Here is a 25,521-nt window from a genome sequence, read left to right as displayed (position 1 = left end):
GGTGTTGTCCTCCGAACCAGAAGACCAATAGTCACCATCAACCAGTAATCATGTCCTCCGAACCAGAAGACCAATAGTCACCATCAACCAGTAATCATGTCCTCCGAACCAGAAGACCAATAGTCACCATCAACCAGTAATCATGTGCACTGAGAAAACATGACCTTTGTTGTGTCTTCAGATGCTGAGATGGTATAGATGTCTCTGTGGCGCAATCGGTTAGCGCGTTCGGCTGTTAACCGAAAGGTTGGTGGTTCGAGTCCACCCAGGGACGTTGCACCCTTTTGCTACAGTTGAAGAAGGTTTCGCATTGGTGCTCAGCGTCTTCCTCAAGAAACATCTCTGTTGCAGCAGCGCTTGTATTTGCCAGAAGGTTGAAAACATCTGATGGGATAAAGAAAACTTCCTTCCCCAGTGATTGGTTGTTTCTATGGGTGAAATTATATTTGTTCTTTTATTCAAACATATTGAATAATAGATTCTGGAAAATCAGCAGAGGTCGGCCGATGGCTGAGCTGTAAGGGAGACATCTTGTGAGTCTATTCTAAGGTAACACAGCCGCCATCTGCCCTGTATGTGGCGGCACGGCCCCTTATCCTGCTCCATAGACCCTGACCGTGAGTGAACAGAAGGGGAACAAAGAGGTTAATGGGAGACATCTTGTGAGAGTTTGTCCCCCCCACCCCTGTAAAGTGCTGGAGTTACGTGAAAGATGATGACATGTAGCGTTGGTGGTATAGTGGTGAGCATAGCTGCCTTCCAAGCAGTTGACCCGGGTTCGATTCCCGGCCAACGCAGTATTATTTTTTTTTTTCCTTTAATTTATAAAACCTCCTCACAAACTCAATAGAAGATCTTTTTTAAGAACTTCCCGGCCAGAGCACGTTTTTCATATCTGACGAGAGTCACTTTATGAAGTGATAAATCTTGGAATTCGACATCTCTCAGTGATTCTGAGCTTTTTGTGGCATTTTACACCTTATATCCGTCTATTATTGTTTGGAATAACTTTATGGAATTATCTCCGTGCATTTATTATATGGTTATTCAGGGTCGAATGGGCCCACGGGATTCTATGGAGGGCCCAGGCACTGATTCTTGCTGGCACACAGGGCCAGCAGTTGTCTAGGGCCCCTGCTGCTCCAGGGGCCTCTATCCAGTGGCGTGTCACTAATAGCGACACACCTGCTATGAGGGCCCCCGGTGATGGCGGAGCAGCAGCAGGTGACAGGAGGCAGAACCTGGCTCCTACGGCTAAAGCCTGTCCCCGTACCCTATGAGGGGGGCTGCATTATACCCTATGAGGGGGGCTGCATTATACCCTATGAGGGGGGCTGCATTATACCCTATGAGGGGGGCTGCATTATACCCTATGAGGGGGGCTGCATTATACCCTATGAGGGGGGCTGCATTATACCCTATGAGGGGGCTGCATTATACCCTATGAGGGGGGCTGCATTATACCCTATGAGGTGGGCTGCGGCTAACACTGCCCGCTATCAGGGCCAGCAGAGCAGAGCCCCTGCTCCCCCTGGAGCCCCCAGCCCACGCGTCCATTATGGGACCTCCCATTGCACACTGCATTCAACTATATCGGCATCATACATGGAGGATACTTCATTGCATACCCAGTGAGTGTCAGGCAGACGGCAATGCATCTGCTGAAACCGGAACAGAGCCGGATTCAGTGTAGGAGCGGGGAGGAGAGGCGAGTATTGTGGTTTGTTTTTTTATATAAATATATCAGTGAGTCCTAGTTTCATTGTACAATATGAGAGGTGCAAAATTATACCCTATGAGGGGGGCAGCATTATACCCTATCAAGGGGGCTTCATTATACACGATGAGGGGGCAGCATTATACCATATGAGGAGGCCTGCATTATACCGTATGAGGGAGCAGCATTATACCGTATGAGGGGGCAGCATTATACCCTATCAAGGGGGCTTCATTATACACGATGAAGGGGCAGTATTATACCATATGAGGAGGCCTGCATTATACCGTATGAGGGGGCAGCATTATACCGTATGAGGGAACTGCATTAAACCCTATGAGGGGGCTGCATTATACCATATGAGGGGGCTGCATTATACCCTATGAGGGGGCTGCATTAGACCCTATGAGGGGGCTGAATTGCACCCTATGAGGGGAATAATAATATTAATAATAATACCCTATGAGGGGAGCTGCATTATACCGTATGAGGGGGCTGCATTATACCCTATGGGAGAGGCAGCATTATACCATATGAGGGGGCAGCATTATACCATATGAGGTGTGGGGTTCGGATTTTGCAGGATGTCAATATAGCATCGCTAGCAGAATGGAGAGCACAGGTAGGGTGATAGACAGAGGTGAGGAGGAGATGTGGAGTGAGGCAGCAATGTGGAGAGGATGGGTAGGTGGTAGACAGAGATGAGGAGGAGATGTAGAGTAGTGTAGCACTGTGAAGAGGAAAGGTAGGTAGTAGACAGAGATAAGGAGAGGATATGTAACACCCCAGGGTCCTGGTTGTTACAGTGGCATTGCTTTCCTCATGGGGGGAGGGATGCCACACTTGGAAGCAAGGGAAGATCTCTTCTATCAGGTAAACACTAACATGCAACACGTACACACTCCAGGCCAGAAGGGGGAGCTCTGAACCCTGTTTTCAGGGGAACTTCTCTATAGATATATTCTGGATGGAGGGGAAGTCAGTAAGCAGTCTGAGGGACAGAGAAGAGAGCAGTCTGACCATGAGGGTCGTAAGGACTGAAAGGGCCATGCAGCCAGAGTTGCTGCAGCTCCTGGAGAAAGAGAATTTAGAAGGAAAGAATAGATTATAGAGAGCGTGCAGGAGAGCAAAGCACAGGAGAGTGACATCTGGGAAAGATAGCTGTGACTGGGCTACCTCCCTGGAGAGCGCAGATACCGGTAGCTGTAAAACCGAGGTTGTGTCAGACTCTAGGATGCACGGCAGAAACCGTCAGGACAGCTGGACTATACGTTACCCGTCCACCCTAATACCTAGGAGGCACAGTGGCGCATAGAGCCCAGGTCGTGATAGAGACCCTATAAAAAGACTCGAGCCACCTGTCATACAGGTTTGAGTCCCACCTTTATGGAGGAAAGAGAGGAACTGTGAGGACCTTGCTAGAAGCCATAGGCAGTAAGGGACTTCAATACCACCATGCTATGAGGAAGACTTTCATCTCCACCTGGTAGAGGGGACTCTGAACTTGCTTCCAAGCTGGCCGGACCCTGCCTGTACTTGTGATCTGGTGCCCTGGACTGTGGATACCTGAAGTCTCCAGTAAACCAGGCAAAGAGACTGCAACCTTGTGTCCTCATTCTTGTGTCCTCGGGTGGTAGACAGAGATGAGGAGTAGATGTAGGGCGGTGCAGCACAGTAGAGAGGACAGGAAGGGTGGTAGACAGAAATGAGTAGGAGATGTATGGGGGCCGCACTGTGGAGAGGATGAGTAGGGTAATAGGCAGATGAGAATGAGATGTAGAGCGGTGCAGCTCTGTGGAGAGGACGGGTAGGTGATAGACAGAAATGAGGAGGAGATGTAGGGGGGTGCACTGTGGAGAGGATGGGTAGGTGGTAGACAGAGATGAGAAAATATAGGGCAGTGCAGCTCTGTGGAGTGTACAGGTAGGGTGGTAGACAGAGATGAGGAGTAGTTGTAGGGCGGCTCAGCACAGTAGAGAGGACAGGAAAGGTGGTAGACAGAAATGAGTAGGAGATGTAGGGGGCCGCACTGTGGAGAAGATGGGTAGGGTAATAGGCAGATGAGAATGAGATGTGGAGCGGTGCAGCTCTGTGGAGAGGACGGGTAGGTGGTATACAGAGATGAGGAGGAGATGTAGTGCAGTGCAGCACTGTGGAGAGGATGGGTAGGTGATAGAAATGAGGAGGAGATGTAGGGGGGTGCACTGTGGAGAGGATGGATAGGTGGTAGACCGAGATGAGATGTAGGGGGACTGCACTGTGGAGAGGATGGGTAGGTGGTAGACCGAGATGAGATGTAGGGGGACTGCACTGTGGAGAGGATGGGTAGGTGGTAGTCATAGATGAGGAAGAGATGTGGGGCAGTACAGCACTGTGGAGGACAGGTAGGGTGGTAGACAGAAATGAGGAAGCAGATGTGGAGCGGTGCGGCTCTGTCGAGAGCTTTGTAAGTGGAGACATAAGTCTAGTAGATTTTGCTAAAACAGGTTAAAACATGTTCAAAAATTGACTGCTTTGTTGGAAAGATATCTCTTGCTGCTTTATTCTACGCAGGATCTTTAGTATCCACTACGCGTTTCAATGCAGTAATGGCATCTTTATCAAGTGTAAAAAAAAAAGCAGAACCCTTTTACTAATGATTTTTTGCTCTCCCCAATTAATTTTTGGCAGCATTCAGTCTTTTGAGGTTGGAATTTATCAGTGCGTCACATCTGGGATTGGTGATCTGTGCCCGCTCCTCCTTGCTGCAGCTCTACATCGGCCAGATAGTGGGGGCATCTTCCGGGCACAGCGCCCTTATCAGGTCACCAGAAGATGTCACTTGGATTCAGCTTTTGGCTCTGGCTTGCCCGTTCCAGAACTCTGATCTTCATCCTTTTGGTGATTTGGAGGTCACTTCTGGTTATTGTCATGCTGAAAGGTGGAATTCATCTTCAGCTTTTTATGAGAGGCCTGAAGGTTTTGTTGTGAAATTGATGTGTGCTGTATTTGAAACTGCCCATAAGTCCCTTGATTTTGACTAAAGACCCAGTTCCGGGTGGCAAAAAATTGCCCGAAGCACAATGTTGCCTCCACCATGCCTCCCTTAGTGGAGGGACCATGATTTTTACTGTAAAATGCAGCTAAGAATAGCAAAACCTTCTGTGGGGTTAATCACATGGCTTTCAGTCATGAAGAGCTGCATGCGCCCGCGGTTTATAGCAGTGACTGTCCATGGCCACCCTGATGGCTGGCAGTGAGCAGCTGCAGGAAGTAGCCATCTCTTCATCTTCTCCCTTTTACCTGTTTGGCTGCTGCAGATCATCATCGAGGATATTTACCTTCAATTGTAAGCAAAAGTTTTGAAATTGACACAAATTTGGGTTCTCACATTTTGCCTCTTCAGTGATTTTGCTCTTTTAGTCGGCTGTTTCGTTGGTTACTGATGGACAATCATAAACATTTCATGAGTTTTTACACTGTTACTGTCAAATTCATAAACTCTCAATGATGCCTCAATATTCCCAGTGCGGCCCTTTATTCTCCAGTTTTCTGCCCTTCTCACTGGTCAACTGGATATCGGCTTTTGGACAGATCCCGACTGATGGCAGCCCGTTCTTGTCTCCTTTGAGCTCAGAATCATCACAATTTCTAGGTTTTCTTTGTCTCTTTTAGAGGACTGATCCCAGGTTCTTAATGATAATGAGATCGGGGGGGGGGGGGGGGTAGCGTTGGGTGAACATGCTCCGAAAAGGTGTTACCCAAGGACGCTCATGTGCTAACAGAGTATCTTTGGCGTGCTCGAATATTATGTTTGAGCTGCAGAGGCTGCGTATCTCCTGGCTGTCCAACAGCTGCAACACATGAAGCGATTGCCTGACAAACAGGCTATCCATGCATGTGTTGCGGCTTTCGAATAGCTGTGAGCAGGTAGCGGGATACAGTAACAGACAGGAGGCAGATCAAGAATTAACAGATTTATTAGCAGGGGTATTCTCGAGGCAGGGAGGTAATGGGTTAAAGAGGGGGTATGGGAGGTGATATTAGTATGATATGAGTGCGGGGTAAGGTAACGGATAAAGCAACTGTTCATGAAAGAATTAACTTATCAGTTTCGCCAGATTCCTGGTTGCAAAGTCTTAAGTTCCAAGTTTCCCATTCAGATGAAGACGTTTATTCTCAGCGAGGAAAGGAAAGTTTAGGACCTGGTATACAAGAGATGCCTTAATGTGGCTACCAGGTACACATGAATTGGCCAAAACGCTCTCATTTTTTCTTCTTTCTAGTGCAGTAATGCAGTTCAATTTTCATGTTTCATGTTTTAGCGCTGCAGTGTGCTGCCTTATTTATTTAACTGTATGCGGGTTGGTAACTCTAGGTTCAGCATCCGTTCACACTTAGTTTATGTTTGGATGTGACGGTCGGTCAGTTTTTTTAAATTTGTTTTTTGAAATTTGAAATTTTTAAGTTCCAACGGTGGCGCCCAGGCAACTGGCACGTGATGACTCCGGTGTCATCATGAAAATGCTGGAGGTCCGGTTCCCGGCGATGGCAGTGAATACTCATTTTACTAAGCGGGGTCCTGAATCCAAGGTTCATCGTACGGGGTGCAGCACAATCTGTAACACCGCCAGAGCGTGACTCAGCTCGGCAGCAGTAAGTGGGTGAGGAATGGTACAGTTCTAGATGAGTCACCCGGTCTGTCTTAGGCGGCACGCGTGCACTAACCACCAGCCAGGAGCGTCTGTAGCTTTCGGTCATGGGAGGCAACGGGCACATGGCAGATGTGTGTCCACAGTCAGTGTACCTGGAAACAGGGAATCTACCACACGAGCTTGCGCTATCACGATACTCAGAGGATGGAGCACCAACCTTGCCATGCTGCGTGCTCTGTCTTCCCGCCAAGTCTGCCCCTTCTTTCACTCACACAGGGCCTTCTATCATCATCATGCCCCCTGCTGTCAAATGTAAAGATCGGTCCGGGTTGGAAAGCTTTCCCCTGGGCAACAATGGTGACACCCCCGACAGTTCCGGAACCGGCACAAGAGAGATTCCCCCGGTCTAGTCCATCTTCTTACACTCCTCCTCTCCTTTTGCTCGCCATTCCACGGGCAAGAGCTATTGTAAAACACATTGACATTCTCCTATTCTTTGACTGATTTTTTACCATATAAATTGATCTTGATTGTATCAGTTGGGGGTCATTCCGGCTGTTGCTCATTCGAAGCTCCGTAAGTCAGAAGGAGTAGTCGAGTCAAGTTGGGTAGTTGAGTCAGGTTGCACAGGTGAGGGTGGTGACGCTCCCATTTCCAACGGGACAGTCACTACAGGGACTTCAGTCTCTTGTCCCTCTCTTGTTTCTACAGGTGGCTGTTCTGGGCCTTCTTCTTCTTCACAATCAGCCACGACTGGCAGGGGTATTTCAGGAGCATTTTGCATCTCCTCTATCTGGTCAGGATTTTTTGACAAACAATTCCGTAGCATATTCCGGTGAACTATATGAGTGGAATAGTTTTCTTCCCCTTCAGGTTGGATTTCCTAGATGGGTTCTTCGGAGTTGATTCTTCTCTTCACCCGATACGGAATCTTCTCCCACCAGTACTCCAGCTTATCTTGAGGACGTTTATCTCAAACCAGCACACGGTCCCCAGCTTGGAGAGCTGTCCCTGAGTTGTTTCTGGATGCTAAGTTTTCGGAAATCTGGTCTGTACCAGATGATGTAGAGTCTGCAGATGATGATGATGTTCTCGGACCCAGGTGGACACCCCCATCCCTGGGTAGTCCTCCTCTGGATCCAGCTCCAGCTCGGTAATTTCTCTTCCTGGGAGGCCGAACAGCAGGGTATTAAGAGTGTACGATGGATTCGGTTATTGTACACCCACACTAACTCAGTCATGAATTCAGGCCACCAGACCTTTCGATCTTCCTCCAGCATCCTTAACAACTGAATCAGAGTGCGATTGAACTGTTCACAGGCTCCATTTCCCTGAGGGTGGTAAGGCATTGTCCGAGATTTTTCGATCTGGTACAGACGGTGAAATCCGGTGAAATCCTTCCATCACTGTCCCAAGAAAACAGGTGCCTTGATCAGAGTGGATTTGCTTCGTGCAGCCATACACCTGAATTAAATTTTTGCAGATGGCATGTGCAGTGGGTTCAACGTTTTGAACACGTGTCAGGGTCACAAAGGCAAACTTCGCGAAGTGATCTGTCATCACCAGACAATGTTCATATCCTTGATGAGCCAGGCCAATTGTCAGATAGTCTATCATCAGTACTTCCAGCGGAGCAGAGGTCACGATGGTGTGTGGGAGATCTCTATTCTGGAGGTTTGGCTAATTCACAGCTTCTACATAGCCGACAGGATTCTTCCACCACAGCCTTCAGCTGAGGATGATAAACTAATCATTGCAGCCACTGAAAAGTTTTCTCCTGACCGAAGTGAGCTCCTCTTTTGTGTACTTCTGTGGCCACCTTGGTTAGCAACGCCTCAGGGATCAACACCTGCCAAGTGATACCTAGCTCCCTCTGAAGTTGGATCTTTCGATACAGCGATACAGTAGCCTGTCTCTTTCTGACTGGGAAGTTGCTTTACCGTTACCCACTGTCTCATTTGAGCGAGTTCCCCGTCTTCTTGTTGTAACCGGACCCACTCATCATGGGACCGACCCATTATGCATTCTCGAGACACTACCTGCACCTGCTCTTGCATAGCTGCCACCGTCCTGGCAGAATCCAGGAATTCAGGGACCTCTTCATCCTCCAGCTCTTCATCTTGGTTGGGCCCAGGTTTCCCATGTGTCACTCTGGATAAGGCGTCTGATGATAGGGACTCGAACATAGTATTTGAGCATGCTAAAGATACTCTGTTAGCACACGAGCATGCTCACTTATCACTACTGACGAGTTTCCTGGACCCAAAAGGTGAAGTATTTGTTATCTGTGCCACTTAGTTTTCACTTTTGCCTTGAGACAAAGTCAGCTGGAGAAAGGATCATCACCACATTGCTCCTGGATGATGGGAGAAGTTGCTCTTGGGGAGGGTGTAGATCCCATTCTTTATTCATGGTGAGTTCTTAAGAAAAAATGAATTTGCTTCATCGGAGAAAACAACTGCAGGAAGCACAGAGGACATGAAGCCTCATCCAGGTCAGGCACCATTTTCTCAGATTACCTTTTTCAGCAACAATATGACAAAAGAATGCACAAAAATAATCAAAGAAACAGTGGCAGATCCAGTTTCAGCTGTCTCCAGAGGACAGTATGACATGGGTGTGGTGCAGGATCCGTGTCTCCTCCTATGAGTACATTGTCGAGTCGGTGACAGTATTGTAAGCCTCACACCTCAGTGTAGTGAGTGACAAGCCTGAAGATAATGAGCAGGTGACATCACACCATGGAAGACTCCTCAGTTGTAGTCGTGGCCGAGTGGTTAAGGCGATGGACTTGAAATCCATTGGGGTCTCCCCGCGCAGGTTCGAATCCTGCCGACTACGTGTGAAAGCTTTTTTGGCCAAGGAATTAAGCAGACATTTCCTGTAGGAGGGGCTTTGAATATTGTTTTCTCCTTTACATCTGGAGATGAGCTTTCTCAGAATACTTGAAGTACTTCAGTGGAATCGTTGCCATATTGACTTGTTACCAGCCAGAATCTCATATGGAGAGTCAGGAGCTTCCATGGATCCGGACGAGCTGTGATTGTATAAACGTCCCTTATCGGAAATTATTCTATTGTACCGATATAATATTCTCCCTCCGGTTCAGCTCCTGGGCTCTCGGTCTGTGCTATGTATGAGGCACCGGATCCACAATGGCCGCTCCATGTTGATGATTCCCAATACTGATTGCTTAGTTTCACATCTGGAGAGTTAGGAGATAACACCATCTATTGATACCCAGGACTAGAGTTGGATGGAGTAACTGCACGGGCGCATCCACAATCCTTATATTTACATGGTGAGTCTGCTCCGGTCACTGCTGTTAGGCTATGTGCACACTTTGCAGATTCCACTGCGGATTTTTCCGCAGTGGAATTCCAAAATCCGCAGTGAAAACCCATCGCGGTTTTTACTGCGGATTTATCGCGGTTTTTACTGTGGTTTCTTCTGCGGATTTTCATCTGCAGTTTCCTATTGGAGCAGGTGAAAATCCGCAGAAAAGAAGTGACATGCTGCGGAATGTAATCCGCAGCGTTTCCGCGCGGATTTTTCCGCAGCATGTGCACAGCGTTTTTTGTTTCCCATAGGTTTACATTGTAATGTAAACTCAGGGGAAACTGCTGCGGATCCGCAGCGGTCAAATCCGCTGCGGATCCGCAGCAAAATCCGCAAAGTGTGAACATAGCCTTCTAGTCAGGTGCCACTGTATGGCACCACAGTGTTATACAACAGCACATGAGTATAACAACAGCAACCAGAGACTGGTATAGGGATAGTTGTACATTCTAGGCATATAGGTAAGGTTTATAGCCTTACAGTCATTGCTGCTACAAAGTAAAACCAACAGTCTTTATCAGGGTTACATCTGTTCTATTCTTTTCCCTATTCATAGCACTGCTAGCTGCAATTAGTGCAGGGATAGGTGCTGTGGGAGGGATAGTTTTGAATTTGAGGAGGACAATAAAAAGAAACAATAGATTATATGCAATTTTTTGCCTGGGGAAGGGTGCATGGGAATACACAAAAAAAAGGAAAACCCTTGGTCTGGGAACTTGCCTTATGTGTGGAATAGTTATACGCCTTTTCCCTCTGACCACCCCACTGCCTCTTCTTGCCGTTTGCAGTGCTGCTGATCCCGCCACCTCTGCACTGCTGTCCTCGCTCTGCATGGCACCTCGTTAGGTTGGATCAGTGACTTCAACGTCCATCATCTCCGCACTTTGGTCCTCCTCCTGACGGTTGACTTAACAACTTCACTTGTTAGCAACTGTGTCTCATCATCATCGACTGCTTGAGACACTAATTGCCGTTGCACACCGTCATCTTCTTCTGACAGTGGCTGCTCAAATATTGGGAATCACTACACATGATCTCTTCATGTCCCTCTTGAAAAGTGCAGGGCGAGAGATCACAAATAATAAATGGAAATGTAAAGACTCGCTCCTCCTCACTCTTGGGGCGCGCCATGGTTTGAGGAAGGAGGATCAGGTTGATGATTATGTGGTCCAGCCTCCTGGCCAGAGAGACTGGACTATGTGGAAGGCAGGGTGGCTCTCGGAAACAGATTGGAAGCATTTTTTTGCCATCCAACCGAACATCTGTTTGCATTGTTCTGGCTTCACGAGTGTTGTAAAGTGGGACAGGTAGCTAGGTTTCCTGGTTGACTGTATTTGTTGTGCTTCTGGCTGCAAACTGTATGCTGTTATTTTTAAAAAATAAAATGTTTAGCCTTGAAAATTAATTTAGAGTGAGGGCCTTGCTGCTGCCTTACTAAAGTTTTGTGTTAGGGCCGAATGATGGCCCTCCAAAATTCATGACTGAGGGCCGTGTGAAGGCCCTCCTATATTTATGACTAAGGACCGTGTGAAGGCCCACCAATATTTATGACTAAGGACCGTGTGAAGGCCCTCCAATATTTATGACTAAGGACCGTGTGAAGGCCCTCCAATATTTATGACTAAGGACCGTGTGAAGGCCCTCCTATATTTATGACTAAGGACCGTGTGAAGGCCCTCCAATATTTATGACTAAGGACCGTGTGAAGGCCCTCCAATATTTATGACTAAGGACCGTGTGAAGGCCCTCCAATATTTATGACTAAGGACCGTGTGAAGGCCCTCCAATATTTATGACTAAGGACCGTGTGAAGGCCCTCCTATATTTATGACTAAGGACCGTGTGAAGGCCCTCCAATATTTATGACTAAGGACCGTGTGAAGGCCCTCCAATATTTATGACTAAGGACCGTGTGAAGGCCCTCCAATATTTATGACTAAGGACCGTGTGAAGGCCCTCCAATATTTATGACTAAGGACCGTGTGAAGGCCCTCCTATATTTATGACTGAGGACCGCCTGATGCCCTTCCAAAATGTACTATTGAGGGCTGCCTGATGGCCCTCAAAAAATTTGTTGCGAGGGTCGCCTTATAAACCTGCTGATTTGGTCTATGAGGAGGAATAAGAGAACAAGAAAAAGAAGAAACAATGAAATGAATCGTATATCTTTTTGGGGTGGAAAGGAGTGCATGGGAATACACCAGAAAAACAAAAAAAAGGAAAAATGGAATTGCTTATATATTCCGCTATATAAACCCCAGTGGAATCAGCACAAAAAACGCAATAAATCCGCTGCGGAAAAATCCGAAGAGGATCATTCTACGTGTGCACATACCCTAAGACAACATCCTCGGGCCTCCTCTTCCCGGTCACCGCAGCTCCTGCCCGTCCTTCGCTCGCTCCCATTGCTCTGTCCTTCTCTTTGGTCTTTATTCACACATCCTGTGCCAACTACTCCATGAGATTATACCGCGTGCCAAGACCAGTATTTAACCTATTTCTACCCATTTGAATCCAGAAAATGGCTGATATTTCTGTGTATTCAATCATAAAAAATGTGAATTTTTCACGATCAAATCTAAATGAGCTTCTGTCTAGAATCAAATTCATCATCGTTACATGAAACGTTCTGCAAGTAATTAATATAAAGTCCACAGAAACAACAAGCAAAACGTCTCTGTCCTGTGACACAACAGATGGAGAATGTTTCACAACATCACCAGGACCCGCGGTATCGGCAGATTGTCCGTAGACATATTTTGCAGTCGGCTTTATCTGTGCGGTGAGAACCTGCTGTGATCGTCCCTCCTGTCATAACTATCACAGCAAAGGATTATATAACGCTCAGCTATCAATCAGGAAAGAAAGAAAACATCAGGTGGAAAGTGACCGGCCGCCGAGTGAACAGAGAGGGAATGGACTGGGAGTGGGATTAGCTCAAATGGTAGAGCGCTCGCTTAGCATGCGAGACGTAGCGGGATTGATGCCTCCACCTTTTATCAAATGCATGTTCTTATTTTGTTTCTTTTACCCAGAATCAATGATACAGTACGAGGCGACTATCACCAGAGAACTGCGAGGTCTTACTGTGCCCGAATCCACAACAGCCGAGTAACAGCCCCGAGTGGTGACCGCACCGATGATGTTTGGCCAATTACCAATCACCGACCGATAGCACCGAACTTCTTATTACTTCTAATCTACAATAATGTGGGAGAAATGACTGACAAATTGTCCTTTTTTTTACTCTAAGCAGCTTTTCTTGTTACATTTTTCTGGCTTTTTTTTGCTCTTGCCAATATTAAATAGCGACGACAATCAAGACAAAGATTTATATACGAAACAAAACGAGGGAATGTCATACAGGTAAGTCAGGAGAGGAGCAAATGTCATCTTCATTTCTCATCATTTTCCTCAGAGAGAAGCAAAATAAAGAAGAAGAAGAAGAAGCGCTGCCTGGTGTCAGTAATGTTTGTCTTTTGTAGTAAATATCAGGAGCCGTTTCCTTTGATCATCTCAATAGATGAAAAACAAAGAAACATTTGCAAAGCACCAAGAATAATTTAGTTGCCAACAGATAAGAAATGGCTGATAAATTACATGACATAGACCAGAAGGCAGGCAGTAATTAGACTTCAACTCTGAGCATCCTCCACCATAAGCAGAGTGGCGCAGCGGAAGCGTGCTGGGCCCATAACCCAGAGGTCGATGGATCGAAACCATCCTCTGCTAAACGGTTGTGTTTTATACTCTTCATCATTACATTTCATCTAAATGCCCCTGTCTACAGCAAACCCTTTTGGCTCAAAAAAACACTGGTTAAAACCCTGAATCCCAGTTCAACTCGTGCCGCTAAAGGACCAGAAGGCCTTTACGACGTCTCAAAATTTTCTATTAACAAACCATAAAAGGTCAATGGTTCTCCTTGGGATTGTGCTACATCACAACTTTTTTCACTCTCCCCCAGTTTGATTCTCCATGTACTTAGAAAGGATTTGCTAGAACGTTTACTGTTATTGCAGAAAATGTAAAAAAAAAATGCGCGCTTACGTAAGCGTTGGTGGTATAGTGGTGAGCATAGCTGCCTTCCAAGCAGTTGACCCAGGTTCGATTCCCGGCCAACGCATGGCTTGCTTTTTCACCATTGGTGTTGCGTTTATTCTCTTTTAATGTTTTGTGTTCAAGCTCATGCTCTACTCTCTTCTTACAGTTTAGCAACCACAAAAAGGAGAAAAAAACGAAGAGAAGCGTTCTTAGCTTTTTCAGCACTTCATCTAAACCATTTGCTGCTCATCAGTTATTGTTTGAAACTTAGTAGGGTTAGTCCGCAATACAAAAGCAATGCCAAGGTAAACATTGGTATTGTGCTGGTTGGTGTAGCTTCTGTCAAAAGCAAACGCGTTTTGGCTCAAAAATTACTGGTCAAAACCCTGAATCCTGGATCAACTTGTGCCAAAGGACCAGAAGGCCTTCACGACCTCTCAGCAGTTTCTATAAACAAACAAAGCCATAAAAGGTCAATGGTTCTCTTTTGGGATTGTGCTACATCGCAACTTTTTTCTTCAAACTATGCAAGTTTTTTTCACTGTCCCCAATTTGATTCTCCATGTACATAGAAAGGGGTTGCTAGAAAGTTGCCCAACTGTATTTGTAGGGCACCAATCACGTTGTAGACTCCTTAAATGTTCTTCCAGTATGCAAAAATGGAATCCACACTTAAAAAAAAAAAAAAAAAAAAAGCTTGCAATGGCATGTGTGATTGTATATGAAAATTGTGACCTGGTGTGACGTGTGACGTGAAACTGACGATATGTTTGCCAGGTTTGGGGGATTAGCTCAAGTGGTAGAGCGCTCGCTTAGCATGCGAGAGGTAGCAGAATCGATGCCCGCATTCTCCAATACTACTGCTGAATTCCTTTTTCGCTGGGTTGAATGAATCATTTTTACCACCTGCTCGTGGCACCCATGGCCAAACCTAGTGGGCTTTCAACAATCCTTCGATAGCTCAGCTGGTAGAGCGGAGGACTGTAGCTCTAAATTAGCAATCCTTAGGTCGCTGGTTCAATTCCGGCTCGAAGGAAGTTTTGTTTATCCTATCTCATCCAGAAGGTTTTTCTCCAGTTTGTCTCGTGAATTCAAAACATCGTCAGCAAAATGGCTTTTACTTGAGGGAGATGCTTAGCACAAACGCAAAAACTTCTTCAACTGTAGCTTACTACTGAAGCAAAAGGGTGCAACGTCCCTGGGTGGACTCGAACCACCAACCTTTCGGTTAACAGCCGAACGCGCTAACCGATTGCGCCACAGAGACATGATTTTCAACAAAAACAAACAAACATTTGCAAAGCACCAAGAATAATTTAGTTGCCAACAGATAAGAAATGGCTGATAAATTACATGACATAGACCAGAAGGCAGGCAGTAATTAGACTTCAACTCTGAGCATCCTCCACCATAAGCAGAGTGGCGCAGCGGAAGCGTGCTGGGCCCATAACCCAGAGGTCGATGGATCGAAACCATCCTCTGCTAAACGGTTGTGTTTTACATAGTAACATAGTAACATAGTTAGTAAGGCCGAAAAAAGACATTTGTCCATCCAGTTCAGCCTATATTCCATCATAATAAATACCCAGATCTACGTCCTTCTACAGAACCTAATAATTGTATGATACAATATTGTTCTGCTCCAGGAAGACATCCAGGCCTCTCTTGAACCCCTCGACTGAGTTCGCCATCACCACCTCCTCAGGCAAGCAATTCCAGATTCTCACTGCCCTAACAGTAAAGAATCCTCTTCTATGTTGGTGGAAAAACCTTCTCTCCTCCAGACGCAAAGAATGCCCCCTTGTGCCCGTCACCTTCCTTGGTATAAACAGATCCTCAGCGAGATATTTGTATTGTCCCCTTATATACTTATACATGGTTATTAGATCGCCCCTCAGTCGTCTTTTTTCTAGACTAAATAATCCTAATTTCGCTAATCTATCTGGGTATTGTAGTTCTCCCATCCCCTTTATTAATTTTGTTGCCCTCCTTTGTACTCTCTCTAGTTCCATTATATCCTTCCTGAGCACCGGTGCCCAAAACTGGACACAGTACTCCATGTGCGGTCTAACTAGGGATTTGTACAGAGGCAGTATAATGCTCTCATCATGTGTATCCAGACCTCTTTTAATGCACCCCATGATCCTGTTTGCCTTGGCAGCTGCTGCCTGGCACTGGCTGCTCCAGGTAAGTTTATCATTAACTAGGATCCCCAAGTCCTTCTCCCTGTCAGATTTACCCAGTGGTTTCCCATTCAGTGTGTAATGGTGATATTGATTCCTTCTTCCCATGTGTATAACCTTACATTTATCATTGTTAAACCTCATCTGCCACCTTTCAGCCCAAGTTTCCAACTTATCCAGATCCATCTGTAGCAGAATACTATCTTCTCTTGTATTAACTGCTTTACATAGTTTTGTATCATCTGCAAATATCGATATTTTACTGTGTAAACCTTCTACCAGATCATTAATGAATATGTTGAAGAGAACAGGTCCCAATACTGACCCCTGCGGTACCCCACTGGTCACAGCGACCCAGTTAGAGACTATACCATTTATAATCACCCTCTGCTTTCTATCACTAAGCCAGTTACTAACCCATTTACACACATTTTCCCCCAGACCAAGCATTCTCATTTTGTGTACCAACCTCTTGTGCGGCACGGTATCAAACGCTTTGGAAAAATCGAGATATACCACGTCCAATGACTCACCGTGGTCCAGCCTATAGCTTACCTCTTCATAAAAACTGATTAGATTGGTTTGACAGGAGCGGTTTCTCATAAACCCATGCTGATATGGAGTTAAACAGTTATTCTCATTGAGATAATCCAGAATAACATCCCTCAGAAACCCTTCAAATATTTTACCAACAATAGAGGTTAGACTTACTGGCCTATAATTTCCAGGTTCACTTTTAGAGCCCTTTTTGAATATTGGCACCACATTTGCTATGCGCCAGTCCTGCGGAACAGATCCTGTCGCTATAGAGTCCCTAAAAATAAGAAATAATGGTTTATCTATTACATTACTTAGTTCTCTTAGTACTCGTGGGTGTATGCCATCCGGACCCGGAGATTTATCTATTTTAATCTTATTTAGCCGGTTTCGCACCTCTTCTTGGGTTAGATTGGTGACCCTTAATATAGGGTTTTCATTGTTTCTTGGGATTTCACCTAGCATTTCATTTTCCACCGTGAATACCGTGGAGAAGAATGATGAAGTTTTATACTCTTCATCATTACATTTCATCTAAATGCCCCTGTCTACAGCAAACGGATCAAAAATACTGGTTAAAATCCTAAGGCTTATGTGCCCACGTTCAGGAAAGTTTGCAGAATTTTCCTGAGCAAATCCGGACTACTTTCGCAAGAAATCTGCATGCGTTTTTATTGTGTTTTGGGGGCTTTTTTGTGGATTTTTCATGTTTTTTTTTTCCCGGAGGTTCCAAATACAATCATTTAGCAGCAAATCCACAGATTAAATTAATGAACATGCTGCGTTTTTTTCCGCGATGCGTTTTTTTCCACAGAAAAAAAAACGCAGCATGGGCGCAAAAATTGCAGATTGCAATTGAGTCTTTCTTATTGACATCATCAGAGACAGATATTACCGATAACACTGCAGGAATATTGCTCTCATCTGGAGCTTTCAACATTTTGGCACCGATTTTCTGTCTCTCGTCAATTTGTCACAGTTTTTGTCTGTATTTTTGTGCTGCTGTTGTCATGTTTGAGTTGTGGTTGGGACGGTGATGAGGGTTTCTGCCCACATTGGTCTGATCCGGAGGTTTGAACTGCAGCTTTTGTAAAGTCACTTAAATGGTTGTGATTCTCAGTTCGGTGATGTAAGAAGTGGAAACAAATCTCTCTAGACACAAGTTGTAATGAAAAGATCATTATGGAGAGAGGTTTTCTTGTGGCTGCATAGTGGTGTTGGACTGTGATACATTTTGTGCCTCTTTACAATCTTGATATAAAGTAATATCATATAAAATATAATATAAATATAATATAAAAAGGTTTTCAAAATGATAAGTGCTGCATAGCAATCCTCCCCCACCCCAACGCCGGCTCTGGTCTCCACTCATCGCTAAAAAAATCTAATAAAATAAATAAAGTTTCAATTCCCCATTCATTCACATTAAATAAAAATGTAAATAAAAAATACAAAACAATTGATATCTTTGCATCCATAAACCTCCGGTCTATAAAAATATAAAATGAATCAACGGAAAATACAATTATCTGAAATTTTTTTAAAAAGTCAGAATTGCGTTTTTTTGAACAACTCCCTGAAAAAATACAGCAGAAAGTGAACAAAATATCAAATGGTCCCCAACTTCATATCAATAAACACATCTGATCACCCCACAAAATATGACAAGTCCCCACACAGCTTGATCGGAGGAAAGAAAAAAATACAACGACAGAAACGGTTTGTTCTTACTGAATGTTTTCTAACGGTACAATAAATAATCTGTTCACAAGTTTGTTATCATATCGCTGTAATCGCCCTGACCTGGAGAATCGCCCTGACCTGGAGAATCACCCTGACCTGGAGAATCGCCCTGACCTGGAGAATCGCCCTAATGTAGAGAATCGCCTTGACCTGGAGAATCGCCCTGACCTGGAGAATCGCCTTGACCTGGAGAATCGCCTTGACCTGGAGAATCGCCCTGACCTGGAGAATCGCCTTGACCCGGAGAATCGCTCTGACCTGGAGAATCGCCTTGACCTGGAGAATCGCCCTGACCTGGAGAATCGCCTTGACCTGGAGAATCGCTCTGACCTGGAGAATCGCCCTGACCTGGAGAATCGCCTTGACCTGGAGAATCGCCCTGACCTGGAGAATCGCCTGAGAATCGCCCTGACCTGGAGAATCGCTCTGACCTGGAGAATCGCTCTGACCTGGAGAATCGCCCTGACCTGGAGAATCGCCTTGACCCGGAGAATCGCCCTGACCTGGAGAATCGCTCTGACCTGGAGAATCGCTCTGACCTGGAGAATCGCCCTGACCTGGAGAATCGCCTTGACCTGGAGAATCGCTCTGACCTGGAGAATCGCCCTGACCTGGAGAATCGCCTTGACCTGGAGAATCGCCCTGACCTGGAGAATCGCCTGAGATCGCCCTGACCTGGAGAATCGCTCTGACCTGGAGAATCGCCTTGACCTGGAGAATCGCCCTGACCTGGAGAATCGCCTGAGAATCGCCCTGACCTGGAGAATCGCTCTGACCTGGAGAATCGCTCTGACCTGGAAAATCGCCCTGACCTGGAGAATCGCCTTGACCCAGAGAATCGCCCTGACCTGGAGAATCGCCTTGACCTGGAGAATCGCCCTGACCTGGAGAATCGCCCTGACCCAGAGAATCGCCTTGACCTGGAGAATCGCCCTGACCTGGAGAATCGCCTGAGAATCGCCCTGACCTGGAGAATCGCTCTGACCTGGAGAATCGCTCTGACCTGGAGAATCGCCCTGACCTGGAGAATCGCCCTGACCTGGAGAATCGCCTTGACCTGGAGAATCGCCCTGACCTGGAGAATCGCCTGAGAATCACCCTGACCTGGAGAATCGCTCTGACCTGGAGAATCGCCCTGACCTGGAGAATCGCTCTGACCTGGAGAATCGCTCTGACCTGGAGAATCGCTCTGACCTGGAGAATCGCCCTGACCTGGAGAATCGCCTTGACCTGGAGAATCGCCCTGACCTGGAGAATCGCCTGAGATCGCCCTGACCTGGAGAATCGCTCTGACCTGGAGAATCGCCTTGACCTGGAGAATCGCCTGAGAATCGCCCTGACCTGGAGAATCGCTCTGACCTGGAGAATCGCTCTGACCTGGAAAATCGCCCTGACCTGGAGAATCGCCTTGACCGGGAGAATCGCCCTGACCTGGAGAATCGCCTTGACCTGGAGAATCGCCCTGACCTGGAGAATCGCCCTGACCCAGAGAATCGCCTTGACCTGGAGAATCGCCCTGACCTGGAGAATCGCCTGAGAATCGCCCTGACCTGGAGAATCGCTCTGACCTGGAGAATCGCTCTGACCTGGAGAATCGCCCTGACCTGGAGAATCGCCTTGACCTGGAGAATCGCCCTGACCTGTGGAAAAAAACGCATCGCGGAAAAAAACGCAGCATGGGCGCAAAAATTGCAGATTGCAATTGAGTCTTTCTTATTGACATCATCAGAGACAGATATTACCGATAACACTGCAGGAATATAGGACAGGCCGGAGCGGGCCGCCCCCTCCCCCCCGCGGCTGAGTGAAGGCCTACATGACAGGGGTTAGGAGAGGAGGGGGTGGGTGTCTTTAGGCTAATTAGTAGGGGGAGGGTGGGCTAGTGGCAGGGGATATTGTAGAGGGTAGGGGGCGGGGGCTGATCAGTTCCCGCTCACCTTAGCTGAAGCATGGCCAGCGTGGACGCTGTGCTGGAGAGCCTGAGGGCTGCTGCAGCTTCTCGCCCTCAGGGTTGGCTGGAAGCGCATGTGGCTCACCTGATGGATGGCGGCGGTGGAGGATCCTCAGCTGCGGTCCCCCCTTTGGATCGGCGTGCTCGGCGGACACGGCCCCCCGAGCGGCTGTCGCCGGATTCAGGACCACGTGCCTCCCGCAGGCGCAGGAGCCCCTCCCGGGACCCTCCAGGCCGGGCGCCGGTAAGAGCAGCGGCGAGGCGGCCCCGGCCTGGGAGGAATCCGACAGCCGGACGGGGCACAGCGGCGGTGGCTGGGCCCTCACCTCGTGGCGTGGTGGGGGCGGGGCCTAGACGCGCCGGACAACGCATGGGGCCTAGGGCTTCGGGAGGCCGCGGCGGTGATGCTCCTGCCGCGCGGCCTGCCTCGGCAACAGCGACCGGGTCTGGAGGAGCGGTAGTGGCCGGAGGATCGGGCGGCCTGAGGCTGGACGGCGCCGGGTCGGCCCCTGCAGCGGCGGCGGGGGGTCTCCCTGCTCCAGGGCCGGGGCCTGGGCAGTCTCCTGTGGCAGGAAGGAGCGTGGCGGGCAGCGGACAGCGGGCCCCTTATTCACCAGCGCGGACGGCTTCTGCCAGCTGGGCCCCGGATCGGGTGCCGCAGTTACCAGCGACTTTCCAGAACAGCGGTTCGGATAGCCAGCATCTTGGTTCATCGGTGGACGGTTCGTTGGCGGACTGGGCGGTTCGCGGACGTCAGGATACCAGCACTCCGGCTGGAGGGACCACAGCCCCCTTGCAGCCCGGTGAGTATGCGTCTGTGTCTCGTTTGTGTCATGCTGATGTGAGTTCGCCTGCAGTTGGTGGTGGTCAGGGAGCGATTAGCGGTTTAGCTGCGGCGGGTTTGGCAGGCGGCGGCGGAGTGGCGGGGGTCCGGGAGCTTTTAGCTGGCGTGCAGACATTGTTGGCAAGATTGGATGGCGGCGGAGGTCCGCAGGGTTTTTTGGGAGCGTGGTCGGGCCTGCAGGCGGTCCCGGTTAATGCAGCGGCGGTGCAGGTTGAGGTTTCGGAACCGGTTTCCGTCTCGGTGCAGACGGAGAAAGAGAAGGAGTGTAGGATCCATTTGGATGATAGGGCCCACGGAGAAGTGTATGTGTGTTTTGAGGGCCCGTTGGGGGCGCATCTGAAAAAAGAGGTTAGAGAAAAGATAAGCAAAGATGAATATGTGGAGATTTTTTTCACTGCTCCCGCTGGAAAAATTTAACATTGATAAGGGGAAGAAGGATGATTAAAAAAAAGAGGAGGAGGAAAAACGGCGGTGGCGTTTAATTCCTCAGACCTTCGCCAATTGGCTTCAGGCGTTCGCTATCCTGGCCAGTGTTATTGGCGAGACGGCGCCCGAGCATTGCTCGGGTTTATTTTGTTACATGGATTCCATTAGTGAGTCTCATAGGGTGTATGGCGGTCAGGCTTGGCTTAGGTATGACGAGCAGTTCAGGCAGAGGAAAGCTGTTCGGCCGGCCATTAGATGGGACCAAAAAGATATTGGTCTTTGGTTGCGCGTAATGGCGCAGTATAAGTTCGGTACCCCCTTTCATGGGGGGGGCCGGTGCTTCCGGCCATGGTTCACAGCCAGGCGCTGCAAGTACCTCAGGTAATGCGGGACAGGCAGGCGGACAGAAATTGGGCGTCTGCTGGCAATTTAATGAGGGACAGTGCAAATTTGGAGTCAATTGTAAATTCAAGCACTTGTGTTCCCACTGTAGTGGTACCTCCCACGGAGCCGCAAAATGCTTTAAAAAAGGCAAGGCAAAGTCAGGATCAGTTAATTCTTATGGGGGAGACACCGGTGAAGGTGGAAAAGATGGTCCCTTATCTAAATAGATACCCGGATAGGGAAAAGGCGGCCTTATTGTTGTCAGGCTTTACGGAAGGTTTTGTTATTCCGGCTCCTTCCTTTGCGGTCCCCCTGGTTAGGAAAAATTTGCGTTCAGCCTTGTTGCATGCTGATGTGGTTTCTGAAAAATTACGGAAGGAGGTGGAGCTGGGTCGCATGGCGGGCCCGTTTGTTCAGGCTCCGTTTGAAGATTTAGTCGTTTCCCCTTTGGGTGTAGTCCCTAAAAAAGAGGAGGGAAAATTTCGCCTGATTCAGCATTTGTCGTACCCGAAGGGGAGATCGGTGAATGACGGCATTGATCCAGAGCTGTGTTCGGTGGTTTATGCATCGTTTGATGAGGCGGCCGTTTGGGTACAAAAATGCGGAAAAGGTGCTTTGCTAGCCAAGACGGACATAGAATCTGCTTTTCGCCTGTTGCCGGTTCATCCGTCTAGCGTTAGACTTCTTGGTTGTTTTTGGGAGGATCAATTTTTTGTAGATAGGTGTTTACCTATGGGCTGTTCGTTATCTTGTGCCCTGTTTGAGGCTTTCAGTTCCTTTTTGGAATGGGTAGTTCGAGAAGTTTCTGGTTGCGATTCGATTTTGCACTACTTAGACGATTTTTTATGTGTTGGCCCGGCCGGGTCTGACTGTTGTGCTAGGATTTTGAGGGCAATAGAATGGGTGGCTTTCCGTTTTGGCGTTCCGCTGGCCCCAGGTAAGACGGAGGGCCCGAGCACGTGTTTGTGTTTTTTAGGTATCGTCATTGATACAGTTCAGTGGGAGTTTCGGTTGCCAGAGGACAAAGTGACAGGCCTTCGTGATGAGGTGAGGCGGGTTGGTCGCCTGCGCAAGCTGCCTTTGCGAGAGTTGCAATCATTGCTAGGAAAACTCAATTTCGCTTGTCGTGTCATGCCGATGGGCAGAGTTTTTTCCAGGAGATTGGCTAGTGCTACTGCGGGAGTTAAGGCTCCTCACCATTTCATACGGTTGTCGGCTGAACACAAGGAGGATTTGGCGGTTTGGAGTGAGTTTTTGGAGACGTATAATGGCAGGTCCTTGTTTATCGAGAGCATAATTGACAACGAGTCGTTGGAGTTATTTACGGACGCAGCCGGTGGGTCTGGTTTCGGAGCTTACTTTCAAGGTCAATGGTGTGCGTCAAAATGGCCAGCAAGTTGGATTTCCTCCGGTCTGGTTAGTAACATTGCGTTGTTGGAAATTTTTCCTATTTTGGTAGCGGTGCATTTGTGGCAGGGGAATTTTCGAAATAGGCGAGTTCGTTTTCACTGTGATAACTTGGGGGTGGTTTGTGCGATTAACAGTTTGTCCGCGTCATCGCCCCCGGTGGTGCGTGTGTTAAGGCAATTGGTGTTGTTGTGTTTGTCTCTGAATGCACACGTAACGGCGTCGCATGTGCCGGGAGTTTGTAATTCCATCGCTGACTCTCTTTCTCGTTTACAGTTCGATCGTTTTCGGTCTTTGGCTCCGGAGGCTCAAGAGGTCGGGTTGGAGTGCCCTGCGGAACTTTGGCTAGTGGTATCCGGGACGCTGAGGCGTTGATAAAGGCATCGTTGGCTCCTAGAACTTGGGAGGCTTATCAGGCGATTTGGAGGGAGTGGGAGGACTTGTTTTTGGCCGCACATTGTGGGTCGAGTCAGGAAGATCAGGTGGGGGTCCTGCTGTCATGGTTGAGTCGTGGGGCAGCTGTTGGATGGTCATCTTCTAAAGTGTCAAGAGTCTTGGCAGCTTTGGCCTTTGGTTTTAAGTAACGGGGCCTGCACGATATTACCAAGTCTTTTTTGGTGCAGCGAGCAGTGAAAGGTTTCAGGCGGAGGCCGGAGAAGAAGGATTCTAGGCGGCCGGTTTCCTTTAAATTATTAGAAAAGTTGGGCGAGGTTTTGTCATCTTTATGTTTTTCGGTTTTTGAGCTTTGTTTATTTCGGCTGGCTTTTTCCTTAGCCTTTTTCGGGGCTTTTCAAGTGGGCGAGTTAGTGTCGCCTAGTACACAGGTGTCAGGGGGAATTTTAGCCAGGGATGTGTTGTTGTCTGATGGTCACGTGGAACTGTGGTTACGGCGATCAAAATCGGATCAGGAGGGTCGGGGTAGCAGGATCTTGTTGGGCTCAGTCAATGGTTCGGCTATGTGTCCTGTTGCTTGTATGCGCCGCTTCTGGGGCCTTCAGCCTAGGCGCGATCGATCATTATTGTGCCATCAGGATGGGTCTTGGTTGTCTCGCTACCAATTCACAGCGGTTTTTAAAAGAGCAATTGCGTTATTGGGTCTAGATGGGGCCTGTTTTGCCCCACATTCCTTTCGGATAGGGGCCGCGACCGAGGCTGCGCTTGGGGGTCTCGGGTCGCCCGCCATTCGGCGGATAGGCAGGTGGCGATCAAGCAGGTTTCGTAGTTATGTGCGTCCACAGGGGATGGTTGATGGGGACATGTAAGAGTGTCGTTGAAGGTTCTGCGGTGGTGTGGGTTTTTTATTCTGAGTTTGTGTTTTTTGTTTTCCAGGTCACCAGTCATTACTGGTGTGGATTTTCGGTCACTCTTACGTCCATTGGGGAGCGTTGCGGGCCGATGTGCGGATGGAGGGCAGACAGCTCGGTTTTGATCGAGGCGTGGCAGTGATCCGGTGGCTCGGTTTTCGGGGGATGACATGGAATCGAGTGTTGCGCGAAATTCACAACGGCGTGAGTTTGGACAGAGCCCCGGATGTGTTGGTTTTACATGTTGGGGGTAACGATTTGGGGTCCCGGCCTTTTCGTGAGTTGGTAAAGGACATAAAGCAGGATTGCTTGAGGTTATGGGTATTGTACCCTGGTTTGACCATTGTCTGGTCTGATATTGTTCCACGGAAAAGGTGGAAGCATATGAGATCTCTGGAAAAAATCGACAAGGCCAGGATTAAAGTGAATAGGGCAGTGTCCGCCTTCATGGCTCGAAATGGGGGCGTGGCGGTGAGGCACTTCGAATTGGAAAAAAGCGAAGGGGAATATTGGTTGGCTGATGGCGTCCATTTGAATGCTGTGGGGATGGATTTTTGGACTCTGCGTCTTCAGGAAGGCATTGAAAGGGCCATAGCTTTTCGTTGTGGTGGGGTCTCGGGCCTTTAAGGTGGTCAAAGGCCTTTCGTTGTGGCGGCTGGGGGGAGTCCTTGGAGTTGGTGAAAATTGGTTTGGGGGGTCCATTGGCATATGGGTCCCCCCTTTGGAATTAATTGGTTTCGGATCTGGTGAATGGTGGTGGGGAGTTCCGGCAGGGGTGGTCGGATCTCCAGATTAGTACCGTGAACAGTGAACCCTCTTGGGGGTTTTTGGTGCTCCCGAGCCAGGGTTACAACGGCTGGGAGTAAAACATTGGTTAAGTTGTTGTTCACGGTATGGGTTATTAAATCACCAGATTCTTGGGGGCTCCAAGGACTTCTCCTAGTTTTTGAAGTGTTAATGTTTTTACATTTATTGTTAATGTTTGATGTTTAATAAAAGAGGCTGCTG

The 25,521-nt window shown here is 48.0% G+C and overlaps 5 non-coding genes across 5 annotated transcripts; 4 read left to right on the top strand and 1 right to left on the bottom strand.

Moving 5' to 3' along the window:
• The first annotated feature begins 200 nt into the window (after positions 1 to 200).
• Positions 201 to 274, top strand: TRNAN-GUU (transfer RNA asparagine (anticodon GUU)). The gene has a single exon. It is a non-coding gene; the product is annotated as a tRNA-Asn (tRNA).
• A 451-nt stretch (positions 275 to 725) lies between these two features.
• Positions 726 to 797, top strand: TRNAG-UCC (transfer RNA glycine (anticodon UCC)). Its single transcript has one exon. It is a non-coding gene; the product is annotated as a tRNA-Gly (tRNA).
• An 8,313-nt stretch (positions 798 to 9,110) lies between these two features.
• Positions 9,111 to 9,192, top strand: TRNAS-UGA (transfer RNA serine (anticodon UGA)). The gene has a single exon. It is a non-coding gene; the product is annotated as a tRNA-Ser (tRNA).
• Positions 9,193 to 14,684: 5,492 nt separating this feature from the next.
• On the top strand, positions 14,685 to 14,770 carry TRNAY-GUA (transfer RNA tyrosine (anticodon GUA)). The gene is given in 2 exon segments: positions 14,685 to 14,721; positions 14,735 to 14,770. It is a non-coding gene; the product is annotated as a tRNA-Tyr (tRNA).
• Positions 14,771 to 14,927: 157 nt separating this feature from the next.
• TRNAN-GUU (transfer RNA asparagine (anticodon GUU)) lies at positions 14,928 to 15,001 on the bottom strand. The gene has a single exon. It is a non-coding gene; the product is annotated as a tRNA-Asn (tRNA).
• Positions 15,002 to 25,521: the final 10,520 nt, after the last annotated feature.

Source organism: Ranitomeya imitator, unplaced genomic scaffold (genome assembly GCF_032444005.1).
Source record: "Ranitomeya imitator isolate aRanImi1 unplaced genomic scaffold, aRanImi1.pri SCAFFOLD_1630, whole genome shotgun sequence".
Classification (NCBI taxonomy): domain Eukaryota; kingdom Metazoa; phylum Chordata; class Amphibia; order Anura; family Dendrobatidae; genus Ranitomeya; species Ranitomeya imitator.
Note: the sequence above shows the minus strand (reverse complement) of the source record. Positions and strands in the feature narration are given on the sequence as shown.